Below are 13,389 nucleotides of genomic sequence, written 5' to 3' on the forward strand. Positions count from 1 at the left end.
TACATTTTATTACATGCATATAATAAAATAAAACCTAGCTAGCCACAAAATCTTAGTAACCTGGAGAATTCATTCAGCAGGTTATTTGGTGTGAAACATGAACAGTAAAAAATATAAACAAACTAAACCAAGAATTGTGTTATATATACTGTATATATATAGATATAAATATATATGCATCACAAATAATTGTAAATTAGCCATTAATTCTTACGTATCCCAAAACAGTGCTTTCAGACAATACAATTTGTCCCACATAAAACAAAGCCTTATTCTGCCATGAGTTAAAAAAAAAAAAAAAAAAAAGTTATGACATGGAAAAAGAGTAGAGGTAAAGATGTAAAAAAAGAGGTTCAGCAGTGGTCATTTAGGGGTTAATAAATTGGAGGACTAAGTTAAATTAAAAAAAACAAACAAAAACCATACAGCCTGCAGAACACCTTTAGTCCCTGTGATATTTGCAGAAGTCCTTATGACTGCCCGAGTGTGTACACAAAGCGTGGATGAAATGCAAACTACATGATATACAGTACATAACTAAACAAGAACGGTACTGAAGGTATTGTTACACTTACACCTAAGCTTACCTTTATGGAGTGCTCCATGCCTGCCTTCTTCTCTGTGTGGACAGATGCCCAGCTCATCCATAGAAAAGCCAGCAGAAAACAAAGTGAGTGGATTAAAGTCAATTATAGAAATATTGGAAAGGAAAAAAAATGTGATTTATTATTTAAAAATGTAAGAATTTTTTTTGAAAGAAAACTGAATACAATTGGTTTGAGTTCCTCCTTTATCGTGTCCTATTACGTTCTGACAATAGTTCCTCTCCTCCCACATATTATCCCTTCTGTCTTTAATCCAAGCACCACATCCATGTACAAACAGGTTATACAGATAGGAGTTCCCCCATGACGTCATCAATAAGGAATAACATTATGACAGGTAATAAACACCAATTAGAAAATAATGGAGGCACCAATAACACTGACTACAAAGCGACAAGTCATCACAGGACAGAGGCGGGCACCTCCTGCCGATTAGGCAGATTATTTCTTATAATATATTCAGTATTTCTTGTAATGCTGAGGTCTCATACGATCCCTCCAGTATAAAAATTCAGTTACTGCGTAATAACCAGAAAACAAAGATGTGTAAGAGCTTTCTCCCTTCAACGACGATTCTGCCATAACGTTTACTGTGAGGAGACAATGCACTGATTCATTAAGAGTTGTGCCGCTGCCTTCCGCCCCCTTCATTGCTCTCCTATAAAGCGGGGGAGACAATGTTAGGCCCGCACATTAGTAGCTTTTTTAATAACAGCAGCCTAGAATGCAGGATAAAAGGCTCAGCAAGCGCCTTCTGGAGGATCACACTGCAGGCACAGCGAGGTGGCAACACATTTACAGAATTTTAGATGGAATCAGTAATAAGAAGAAGTCAAATCATGGCATGGCATCTGTGATTAATCCATCTAGAAGTCTGTATGCTGTCATACCAACCCTGAAATAAAGCATTGAAGGGGTTGTTTTCTTTCCATTAAGTTTCTACCACAGCTGCAGGTAGTTATAGAACAACAAACCGCGCAATACTCACTTTTCCCAGGTCCACTGGCAAGTCTCCGCCACTGCTCCCAGTGCCTGGGATTGTGCAGCAGTCAATCCGTGAGGTCAGTGTTCCATCTACAATGGCAGAGCCGCTGAGCTCACGGATTGGCTGCCGCACTGTCCAGGTGACTTAATGCCGCAGCCGATGCCAGAGGCAGGGAGTAGCAGCAGAGACTCGTATATAAGTGCCTGCTCGGCTTTTGCCTGGTATGCCTGTGTTCTCTGCAGGAAGAGGAGAGTTAGCAGCTGCCACACACTAGGTTCAGGAATTCAAACCCACAATCAGGCTGCTGTAACGGATCTGGGAGGCGGAACCTCTGAGCAACTATACAAGGGGGCGGTCCTTGTAAGGAAGCGGGTGGCTCCCAGGGAAGACGGGCAGGTAATCACGGCAAGTGACAGGGACAGTCTCTGGGTAGAAGGGCAGGTAGTCACGGCAAGTGACAGGGACAGTCTCTGGGTAGAAGGGCAGGTAGTCACGGCAAGTGACAGGGACAGTCTCTGGGAAAAAGGACCGGTACTCACGGCAAGTGACAAGGACAGTCTCTGGACAGGCAGGTGGTCACGGCTAGTGACGGCAGAGCCTCCAGGTAGGCTAGCAGGCAGGTAGCAGGTGAGCGCTCCTAGGTGAGCAGGCGAGAGTCTCTGGACAGGCAGGTGGTCACGGCAAGTGACGGCGGAGCCTCCAGGTAGGCTAGCAGGCAGGTAGCAGATGAGCGCTCCCAGGTGAGCAGACAGGAGTCTCTGGACAGGCAGGTGGTCACGGCAAGTGACGGCGGAGCCTCCAGGTAGGCTAGCAGGCAGGTAGCAGATGAGCGCTCCCAGGTGAGCAGACAAGAGTCTCTGGACAGGCAGGTGGTCACGGCAAGTGACGGCGGAGCCTCCAGGTAGGCTAGCAGGCAGGTAGCAGACGAGCGCTCCCAGGTGAGCGGGCAGGCTGGTCCATAGACAGACTGACAGGTGTCGGAAGGCAGACCGTCGGACCGCAGGCTTGCAAGCAGGTAAACGGATATCTGGCAGGTATCAAGCAGGAATCTGGCAGGTGACTGGCAGGTAACAGACAGGAATCTGTCAGGTGACTGGCAGGTAACAGGCAGGAATCTGGCAGGTGACTGGCAGGTAACAGGCAGGAATCTGGCAGGTGACTGGAAACAGGACCTGAGGGCTGAAGCAGAGTGAAGGCTTTGCAACAACATTGCTCGGGCACCTCCATTTTGGAGGAGGTGCCTTATATATGGTGAAGTCCTCCGGCCATTGGCCGGGGACTCCTTAGGACGGCGCGCGCGGCCCCTTTAAGAGAGGGGGAGCGCGCGCGCGCCCTAAGCACCGTGGCCGGGAAGCAGCGCGCGCTGCCAGCAGAGCGGGAGGAAGACGCCGGGCACAGAGCATTGAGGTGAGGGGAACAGCGTCCCTGCCTAGCAGGAGGCAGGGACGCCGACGCTACAGCTGCGATTTGTGACTGTAATACAAGTACAGAGGTGTACCCATTACCCATATTACACTTGTGTAAAATTTGTCTAAGAAGACCACCATGACCCTTGTGCACGTGTCCCAACATGGCAAATGGATGCTATGCATCCAGTCCCCTTTTGGGACACAACTCTATCCTGATTCATCAAGACCGGTAATCATCATGGTGGTCTTTATGGGGTGCGGGGTAGAGTACAAGGCTCCTGATTCATTAAGTGGTGCACGCCTCTTAATGAATCAGCTGAGTCTGACGAGTGTAGTGCGCCTTACCACAAATCTTACTCCAGTTCTTTCTGCGGTAAGATTTGTCATAGAGAACGCCGCTGCTCATCTTGAATTTGACAAGCGGTGGTCGCCACGCCCCTGTCCCACCTCTACCCACTTTGTTGTAGCTGAGCAAAACTGATGTGAGAACGCGAAAAGTAGCAAAGTTTTAGCACAGCTTTGAGTTGTGCCAAAACTTTGCAACTCTTCAAAGCCTTGTATGGTAGAATTCCCTACAAGCCTAAATGGAAAGCCCCCTAGTTAGGCCACGGCCCCATTTTATTTTTTTTCTCAATATTCAGTCAGTATTTTTTCTCAGGAGTGGGAGCCAAAACCAGGAGTGGGTGATAAATGCAGAATTGGTGACTTGTTTCTATTATACCTTTTATCTGATTGTTCCTCACCTGGTTTTGGCTCCCGCTCCTGAGAAAAAATACTGACTGAATACTGACCAAATACTGATAGTGTGGCTGTGGCCTAAGAGTGGTTCCCACACCTGAATGGCTGTTGTGTAGTGATAGTTTTCCCCAGCAGTGCAGCTGCACAAATTCTGAATTTATCACCCACTCCTGGTTTTGGCTCCCACTCCTAAGAAAAAATACTGACCTAAGGCCACAGCCCCACTATCAGTATTTGGTTAGTATTTTCTCTCAGGAGTGGGAGCAAAAGGTATAAGGCTATGTGCCCACGATGCAGAAATGCTCAAGATTTTTTCCTGCACAGAACATGCGGATTTTTAATTGGGGACCATGGGGGGTGGATTACCAAGCGTTTTGCAAGCGTTTACGCTGCGGAAATTCCGCAGCAAAAACGCTTGAAAAACGCATAGTGGGCACGCAGCCTAAGAGTGGGTCCCGCACCTGAATGGCTGTTGTGTAGTGCTAGGTTTCCCCAGCAGTGCAGCTTTGTGCCGGCAGAGTCTCCTGCCCCCAGAGGCCAGGAGTAAGTACTGCTGTAAAGCAGCATATTTATGGCGCATGCCATAGTTTTGTACAGAATCAAACAGAAAAATGCAGACTGAATTTGGAGGCATGTAGTAAGGCTATGTGCCCACGTTGCGGACCTGAAGCATATTTTTTACGCTTCTCCCTGGCGGGAAAATCGCATGCGGATATTACATGCGGTTTTCCCGCCAGGTAGAAGCGTTTGTGAGGCGTCTTTGCATGCATTTCCGCATGCGGGTTATCAAGCACTTCTCCAAGCATCACTTGGAAAAGTGCTTGACAACTTGTTCAGAATGGTAAAAAAAAAAAAAATAAAGTTTATACTCACCTTCTGATGCATTCTCTGCCCCGTCCGGAGTCTTGAGCGGCTCACGCTGTTGTGTGCAGGACCTGCGGTGACGTCATTGAGTCATGTGGTGGGTCACATGACTCAATGACGTGGCAGGTCCTTCAGACAACAGCGCGACGGAGGGAAAACATCAGAAGATAAGTATAAACTTTATTTTATTCTTTTTTTTACAGGTTCTTTGGTACCCAGGTCTGGATGAGAGTCTCCTCTCATCCAGACTTGGGTACCATCCGCACATTGATTCCGCAGCGCTTCCGCAAAATTAATGAACATGCTGCGGATTTTTGACTGCAGCATATACGCTGCGGAAAAATCCACAGCATGGGCATTGACATTGCGGAATGCCATTGGGGACCATGGGGTGCGGATCTACATGCGTTTTTCAAGCGTTTACGCTGCGGAAATTCCGCAGCATATACGCTTGAAAAATGCTACGTGGGCACACAGCCTAACAGTGCAGGATATATGCATCTTTATGAGGGTCCTTGAAAATTAACAAGTGTGGCGAAATTATGATAAAAACAGTTCAGCAATCTTGTTTTTGTTTTATTTTTTACAGCATTCATTGTGCTGTAAAAATGACATGCTGACATGATTACGTAGGTAAGTAAAATTACGGCGATACCAAACATGTATAGTTTATATTTTTATTTAAGTGGTGAAAAGAAATTCTGAATTTAGTAACAAACAAATTTTTGTTTGTGTCCGAGTTTTCCAAGATCTATAACGTTTTAATTTTCACTTTGATGGAGCTGTGTGAGTGCTTGTTTTTTGATGATGAGTTGATGTTTTTATTAATACTCCACTAATTGTGGAGTAGGTATACGGGAACTTTTTGATCCCTCTTTGTTGCATTTTTTAGTCGAGTTGTAACAACTAAAAATAAAATCGCTATTTTTGCTTTTCATTACTTAATTACAGATAAGGTGACTGATTTAAATTTTTACATTTTTTTTTTATATTTTTAAAAACAATTTTTAATTTATTTTTTAGTCCACTTAAGGGACTTGAACCTGGGATCATCTGATACTACAGTAATACCATAGTATTGCAGCATATAGTAAAAATCACAGGCTGGTCTTCACAAGAGCACCATCATGGCAGGCTCAGGGGCCTTCAGCAGGCCCCAGCTGCGATGGCCGACCACGCGCTTTAAATACTGATGTCTGAGATCGACAGCAGCATTTAGAAGGTTAACAGCTGCATTTAAGTAGTTAACAGCAGTGGGCAGAGCTTACCTTCACACAGAAATTTTTTTCATTGATTATTTGCTCATTAAAAGCAAAATTAAAGGAGATGGCCTCTTTATCTTTAGTTTAATAGATGTGTTAGGAACATATTTTATCGTACTTATTAATATATAAATATTGCACAGTGTAAATGCTGCGGTAGAGTGTCTGTAAGTCTTTCATCCAGCTGAATGCTCTATAAGGCCACAGCCCCACTATCAGTATTTGGTCAGTATTTTTTCTAAGGAGTGGGACCCAAAACCAGGAGTGGAACAATTAGAGAAAAGGTATAATAGAAACAAGTCACCAATTCTGCATTTATCACCTACTGTTGGTTTTGGCTCCCACTCCTGAGAAAAAATACTGACCGAATACTGACCAAATACTGATAGTGGGGCCGTGGCCTAAAACTGATACACATCTGTCATGCTCCTAATGGCATTCTGTGCTCTCCCTCTCCCTTACTTCAATGATATCGTATATGGCATGATAGCATGTGGAGAGGTGCAAGAGCATGTATAGACTCATGGAGGGAAGATAAAAAAGGCTCTGGATAATGAAGAAGGACATGGAGAGGAAATAAGTGCAGGATAGAAGCTGTGATGGTACATGACCAGTAAAGGCAGCAGCACCCTGGATATACACAGAGCTCACTTCCAGCCTATATTACTGTGAGTGACCACAAGAGAAAAATCTCACATTTGGATAAAGCTGCATACTCCATATCGGGGTCTGAAAATGAATGAAGGTATTACAATTTCAGACTGAAACTTAGCGGTTACCTTTAGTTAAAATTAAATTAACATATATAAAAATCATTTTTTTCATGTCAAATGCATTTGTAGTGTTTATTTTGTCTCTGAACGTGACGTATTCCAAAATGTATGGCATAAGCTGTTAAAGAGGAAAACAAAATGTATAAGCCCAACTGATGCTTTAATTGATCCACCCTTCATACATAGGCTCTCCTTTAAAACATACTGGTTAACATACATTTTTTTTTACAGGATTGATGTGATGGAAGCCTTTGAAGAATGCCATACATTATCCATCTGTGGGCCGTGAACCAGGGCTTCCATGTTAATGGATGGCGCAAGATTCTATTGCATTGGTATTATGACAAATTATATAACACAGTATAAGAAACGTTAAAAATGTGAAGACATTTGTATATAAAACAGAGCCTTAATATGGCTGTGAGTCTTAAAGGTCACTTACATTGCCATGTAATGGATTGGCAATATGGACCTATACTATACCTCCAATTTCAATGTATTTCACGCCACTGTCCTCTCTCCCACTCTACCATTCCTTTATATTACTAAATATGTATATTAATAATATATCCATTTTTAATCCTCTATTATTTTATATTTGTATTAATTGTATTTAAAAGAGACTCTGAATCCTGAATGTAATACAATAGAATACATTTGCATAAATAATACCATGAATTTGCTGAGAAATACAAGGTAGATTTGTTGCAAGCCATTCTGATGCATGTGTAGGGACCAAAGTGGCAAATCAATGAAGTACTAATAAAATTATTATTAGTATTAACTTTGATGTAATAATGATAAATTATATTTGTGTCATTGATGTTCTTCATTTATATTGGTCAATTATTGTTGCCATCGCTTGAAATTAATCTGTGATTGTAATTGGTTAGTGTAAGGCTTATTCAGATGTCAATTTATTACATACCTATTATATTCTATGGCGCTGTTCACATGTTCATGTATTTTTGTGGTTTGAAGGTCTGTACAAAATTACAGGCATATCCGATTTTCATCTGAGTCTTGGATCAATCTCACCAATGCTAGTCTATGGGTCAGTAAAAAAAATCTGAGAGCATACAGATGCCATCCTTGTGCTATCTTTTTTTTTTTTACAAAATGTTTGATAGGAGAATGTGGAGAAACCTCCATGATATTTTTTTTTTCATACGAGGGAAACAGATGAAACTCTGATGGTAAAACTGACATATTGAGAAAATTGATCAAAATCTAATGAAAAACACTAATGAAACTCGGACCGTTTTTTGCATGTAAGAAACACCACTGACATTTAAATGAGGCCTAAGGCAATGTCACACATCCTGAACACTACAGCCTCATAGATGTCTATGTGAAACTGACCGTAAATAAGGTATGGACAGTGGAATTTCAATAAATCCAGTTAGGCGACATTCACACATCCAAGTGCTACCATCCGAGAGAAACAGAACGATTTATTTTTTTCAGGTGTCATCCTAGTTACTTCCGATTTTGTTTCACTGAAGCAGTTGGCTGTCTGAAGTTTTCTTATCAATTAACTCTTGAAGGGGTTGGCCGCTACTGTCACAACCCCTTGTCAATCACTATGTTCCTCCCTTATAAAATAATAACACCTATACCAGGTGTTTGATTTGCCCAATAGAAGAAAGAGTAAGGTGACTTCAGGGATTTCATGACATAACAATGTCACGTGAGCCCCAGGAGAGCCAGTGCCGACGCTGCTGGAACAGCGCCGGCACCAGAGCTAAGTATAGCTGATATTATTTTATAAAGGAGGAGACATAATGATTGGGAAGGGGTTGTCTGAGTAGTGGACAACCCTTTTAACAATGGATCAGTAAAAATGGATGAAAAGCAGATGGATCTTTGAAGAACAAATGATGTCTTCCATTATTCATCCATTTTACACAGATCCCCATAGACTTTAATGGTGGAGTTTGGTCCGCAAAATGATTGAAAATAGCATACTTTCTGAGTCGCACAAACCAGAAACACAGATTCATTTTTTAATACTGATGTTTATGTATAGATCAATTAAACTCTATGGTTCAGTGTTCTATCCGAGAGAAAAAAAAACAGAAGCACTAGGAAGTGTCACACAGATGTGTTAATGTAGTCTTAATTGATTGGTTACTGATTGATAGGGCTCTTTCACACATCCTGATATCTCTGGTACTAGAGAAACCAGTGGCACACGTGTGACAACCATGTGCCGCATCAGGAGCACACGTACCGGCGCCTGGGAATCAGCGTTACAGTTAGCGCTTGTTATGATCTGCTACAAGCACTAAGGAAAGAAAGGAGATCTGTCCCTACAATAGAACTAAGCTAGATCCCTACGATGTAGCGGGGAACCTGATCCTGCGATCAGACCCGCTAAAGTCCTCGGCTAGTCTGTACGAAGACCTATAGATGCAAGGGAGGGATCCCTACAAGAACTAGGGACTGGGATAAAGTTGGACACCTCCTAGCAGAAATTGTAGCAGTAAAAGGCAAACACACAACAAAGAACATAAAGGTCCGAAGACCTAGCTAAACTGACTGAGAAAGGTAACTAAGCACCAGGCTAACTTAAAGTAGAAATTACAATGAAGTCCAGCAAGGCCAGGAGGGCGGAGCAGGATTAAATAGGCAAAAAAGGTCATGTGACCAGCAAGATAGAAAAAACCTAACAGGAGAGTTCTAACAGTACCCCCTCTTCTATGAGGATCCTCCGGATCCCCTAGGCCCAGGCTTATCAGGAAACCTCTTGTGAAACGCTCTGACAAGTCTGGAAACAGAAACATCATCCGCCCTCACCCATGAGTTATCCTCGGGTCCGAAACCCTTCCAAGCGACGAGATACTGCAAACTCCCTCTATACCGTCTAGAATTTAAGATGCGGGAAATTTCGTATTCCCCGTCCTCCACCACCGGAGGAACAGTGGCAGAGGCGTCTCCATCCGACACATAAGCTCTTTTCAACAGAGAAACATGAAACACAGGATTAATCTTCCAGGAGGTAGGAACCTCCAACCTAACAGCAGATTGGTTAACTACCTGAAGCACCTTAAAGGGCCCTACAAACTTGGGACCCAATTTTTTAGAAGGAATCCTCAACCGCAGATTCTTAGAGGACAACCAAACCATGTCACCAATAGCAAACAAAACCTCTTGCCGTTTCCTATCAAAGTACCTCTTAGATTTTTTGTTAGCCTCCTGAAGATTACCACGCACATCCGTCCAAACTCTCTCCAAATCACCGGAAAAACTCTCCTCCTCAGGCACAGCCGATACCAATTTGGAGAATGACCCAAAAGACGGATGTCTCCGAGAAGAACAAAAAAAAGGCGAACAACCAGCAGAAGAGGATGTATGGTTGTTAAGAGCAAACTCAGCAAGTGGCAGAAACTCAGACCACCCCTCCTGATTGTCTGCCACAAAACAACGCAAGAACTGCTCAACATCCTGATTCTTCCTTTCTGTCTGGCCATTAGACTCAGGATGATATCCGGATGAAAACGACAAATGAACTCCCAACCTGTCACAAAAAGCACGCCAAAAACGAGCCACGAACTGAGATCCCCTATCCAAAACAATGTCAGTAGGAACGCCATGTAGTCTGACAATTTCCTTGACAAAGGCCTTAGCGAGTGTCTTAGCACAGGGCAGTTTGATGAAAGGAACCAAGTGACACATCTTGCTAAAACGGTCCACGACCACCCAGATGACTGTGAAACCCTCAGAGGGGGGGAGGTCAGTAATAAAGTCCATAGCCAGATGTGTCCAAGGTGCACTAGGAACCTCCAGAGGGCAAAGCAACCCCGCTGCAGGAGTATGTGAAGACTTAGATCTAGCACACACCGTACATTGACGCACCCACTTAATGACTTCCTTCTGCCATCCAGGCCACCAAAAACTGCGACCCACAAGTCTCTTGGTCTCAGAAATTCCTGGATGACCTGCCAACCGAGACTCATGACACTCAACAAACAAATCTCTCCTAAAGGTCCTAGGCACAAACAACCTCCCATGGGGAGTGTTAGATGGGGCATTCTCCTGTGCTTTAAGAATCTCATCTTCCAAAATGGAGTCCAATGCAGCAATCACAACACCTTCTTGTAAAATGCTCCCCACCTCCTCAGCACCGACCATGGGAGAAAAGCTGCGAGACAAAGCATCAGCTTTAACATTCTTGGTACCCGGGATGTAAGTAACGGAAAAATTAAACCGCGAGAAAAAAAGTGGCCACCTAGCCTGACGGGCATTCAAGCGCTTGGCAGCATCAAGATAGATCAGATTTTTATGATCAGTGAAAACCTGAATGGGAAATTCAGCACCTTCCAAGAGATGACGCCAGTGTTCAAATGCGAGTTTAATAGCCAGCAATTCCCGATTACCAATATCGTAATTAAGTTCAGTCTCAGAAATTTTTTTTGAAAAAAAAGCACAGGGATGTACTCCATCCTTGTTTTTCTGAGACAACACCGCACCGACCCCCACCGAAGAAGCATCAACCTCAACCAAAAACGGCTTAGTCACATCAGGCTGCATAAGGATGGGAGCAGAGCTGAACCTCTCCTTTAGAAACACAAAAGCTTCAATGGCCTCAGTAGTCCACTGAACCGCATTAGCACCTTTCCTGGTGAGATCGGTCAGTGGTTTGACAATAATAGAAAATTTTTTAATGAATTTTCTGTAATAATTGGCGAAACCCAAAAACCTCTGTATCGATTTCAAACCAATAGGCCTAGGCCATTCCTGAACCGCCTGAACCTTCACAGGGTCCATCTCAAAGCCCTCGCTGGAGATAATGTAGCCCAAAAAACTAATTCTCTGTACAGCGAACTCACATTTCTCCAGCTTAGCAAAAAGCGAATTGTCAATAACTGTAATACCTCACGTACGCTCCGCCAATGAGACTCTAGATCCGGTGAATAAATCAAAATGTCATCCAAATACACAACCACATTTTTGCCGATCAAAGGTCTAAGGATGTCATTAATAAGATTCTGAAAAAATGCTGGAGCATTGGTAAGACCAAAAGGCATAACCAGGTTCTCAAAATGACCCACAGGAGTGTTAAAAGCAGTCTTCCATTCATCACCCTCCTTCATGCGCAACAAATTGTATGCCCCCCGGAGATCAATTTTAGAGAACCACTTGGCCCCCACTAACTGGTTAAACAAATCAGGAATCAATGGCAGTGGGTAAGGATTGCGTACAGTAATTTTATTAATCTCACGAAAATCCAGACAAGGACGTAAACCGCCGTCCTTTTTTTTAACAAAAAAAAATCCAACAGCCACAGGAGACTTGGAGGGCCTAATGTGACCGGCGGCCAAGCTTGTCTGTATGTAGTCCTCCAAAGCCTTTCTCTCAGGAATAGTAAGATTAAATAAACGACTTTTAGGAAGAGTTGCTCCAGGGACAAATTCAATGGTACAATCATAGTCTCTATGGGGAGGCAAAATTTGTGACTCCTCCTCAGAAAAAACTCTCCAAAAATCCTGAATAGGTACAGGTAATTCCCCTTTTTCCACCGCAGCAATACGTCCGTTACAACACTTGTCATAACACTTAGGGCTCCAGGACTTAATTTCATTGGTAGACCAATCCAGTACAGGATTGTGCAATTTTAACCAGGGTAACCCCAAAATTACTGGAGAAGGCAAATTATTTAATACCACCAAATCCAAATTTTCTTGGTGAATACCATTAATAGTGAGGGGAAATTCACAGACCTTGTGAGTGACACTCTTCAAGGGGGAGCCATCGACAGAAACCACAGCAATAGGGGATGACAAAGGTTTGGGTTTTAATTTAAGTTTTTCCAATAATCCCCCATCAATCACATTCAGAGTAGAACCACAATCCACAAATATCCGAAATTCAATTAATTCTTCCTGAGCAGCAGTAGTAGCAGAAAGAAATCCCCCCTTAGTATTTAAACAGGCAATACGGGCGTAACTGACCTTTTTTTTTTCTTTGTTCATATGAAGCACACAGTTCTTAATAAAATGGTCAGATTTCCCGCAATAAAAGCACAAACCTTCAGAAGATCTGCGGTCTTTTTCCTGAGAGTGGGGTGCCTTCGCCCCAATCTCCATCGGCTCTCCAATGTCAGTACAGACCCTCTCAAGACTCGGAGCTGACATGGCAAAGGATTTACTCTCATTAACCCTTGCAAGCAGTCTCCTGTCCACCCGTATAGCTAATTGCATTGCCTTCTGCAAGTTTCCAGTTGTGGGATAAGCAATCAGCAAATCCTTAACCCTTTCACCTAGCCCCGCAAGAAACAAACTTTTCAAAGCTGAATCGTTCCACCCCACCTGGGCAGACCACCGACGGAAGTGAGAACAATATTTTTCCACATTACCTGATCCCTGCCTCAAACGTCTCAATTCAGTCTCAGCTGATGAGACACGATCAGGATCATCATACAACAAACCCAAAGCAGAAAAAAAACTATCCACTGATCTAAAGCATGGATCACTAGGTTGGAGAGAAAAGGCCCATCCCTGAGGTTCTTTGCGCAAAAGTGACATTATGAACCCTATGCGCTGTGATTCATCACCAGAGGATCTGGGTCTCAAACGAAAATACAACAAACAAGCATTTTTAAAGGAAAAAAATTCTTCTCAATCACCAAAAAATAAATCAGGCAAACGTACCTTTGACTCCACAAAATGTGCTCCAGAACAGCTACTCACGTGTTGTTGGAGCTCGGCCACCTCCAGAGAGAGTCCCTGCAGGCGTTGAGCCAAATCCTGA

At 43.3% G+C, this 13,389-nt stretch overlaps 1 long non-coding RNA gene across 1 annotated transcript; it reads left to right on the top strand.

The window, feature by feature from the left end:
- The first annotated feature begins 374 nt into the window (after positions 1-374).
- Positions 375-7,314, top strand: LOC141166945 (uncharacterized). Its single transcript, XR_012251364.1, has 2 exons — positions 375-670; positions 6,868-7,314. It is a non-coding gene; the product is annotated as an uncharacterized lncRNA (long non-coding RNA).
- The last annotated feature ends 6,075 nt before the right edge of the window (positions 7,315-13,389 follow it).

This window comes from Phyllobates terribilis, unplaced genomic scaffold, assembly GCF_046119375.1.
Source record: "Phyllobates terribilis strain yellow unplaced genomic scaffold, ASM4611937v1 Scaffold_1__5_contigs__length_1240528914, whole genome shotgun sequence".
Classification (NCBI taxonomy): Eukaryota; Metazoa; Chordata; class Amphibia; order Anura; family Dendrobatidae; genus Phyllobates; species Phyllobates terribilis.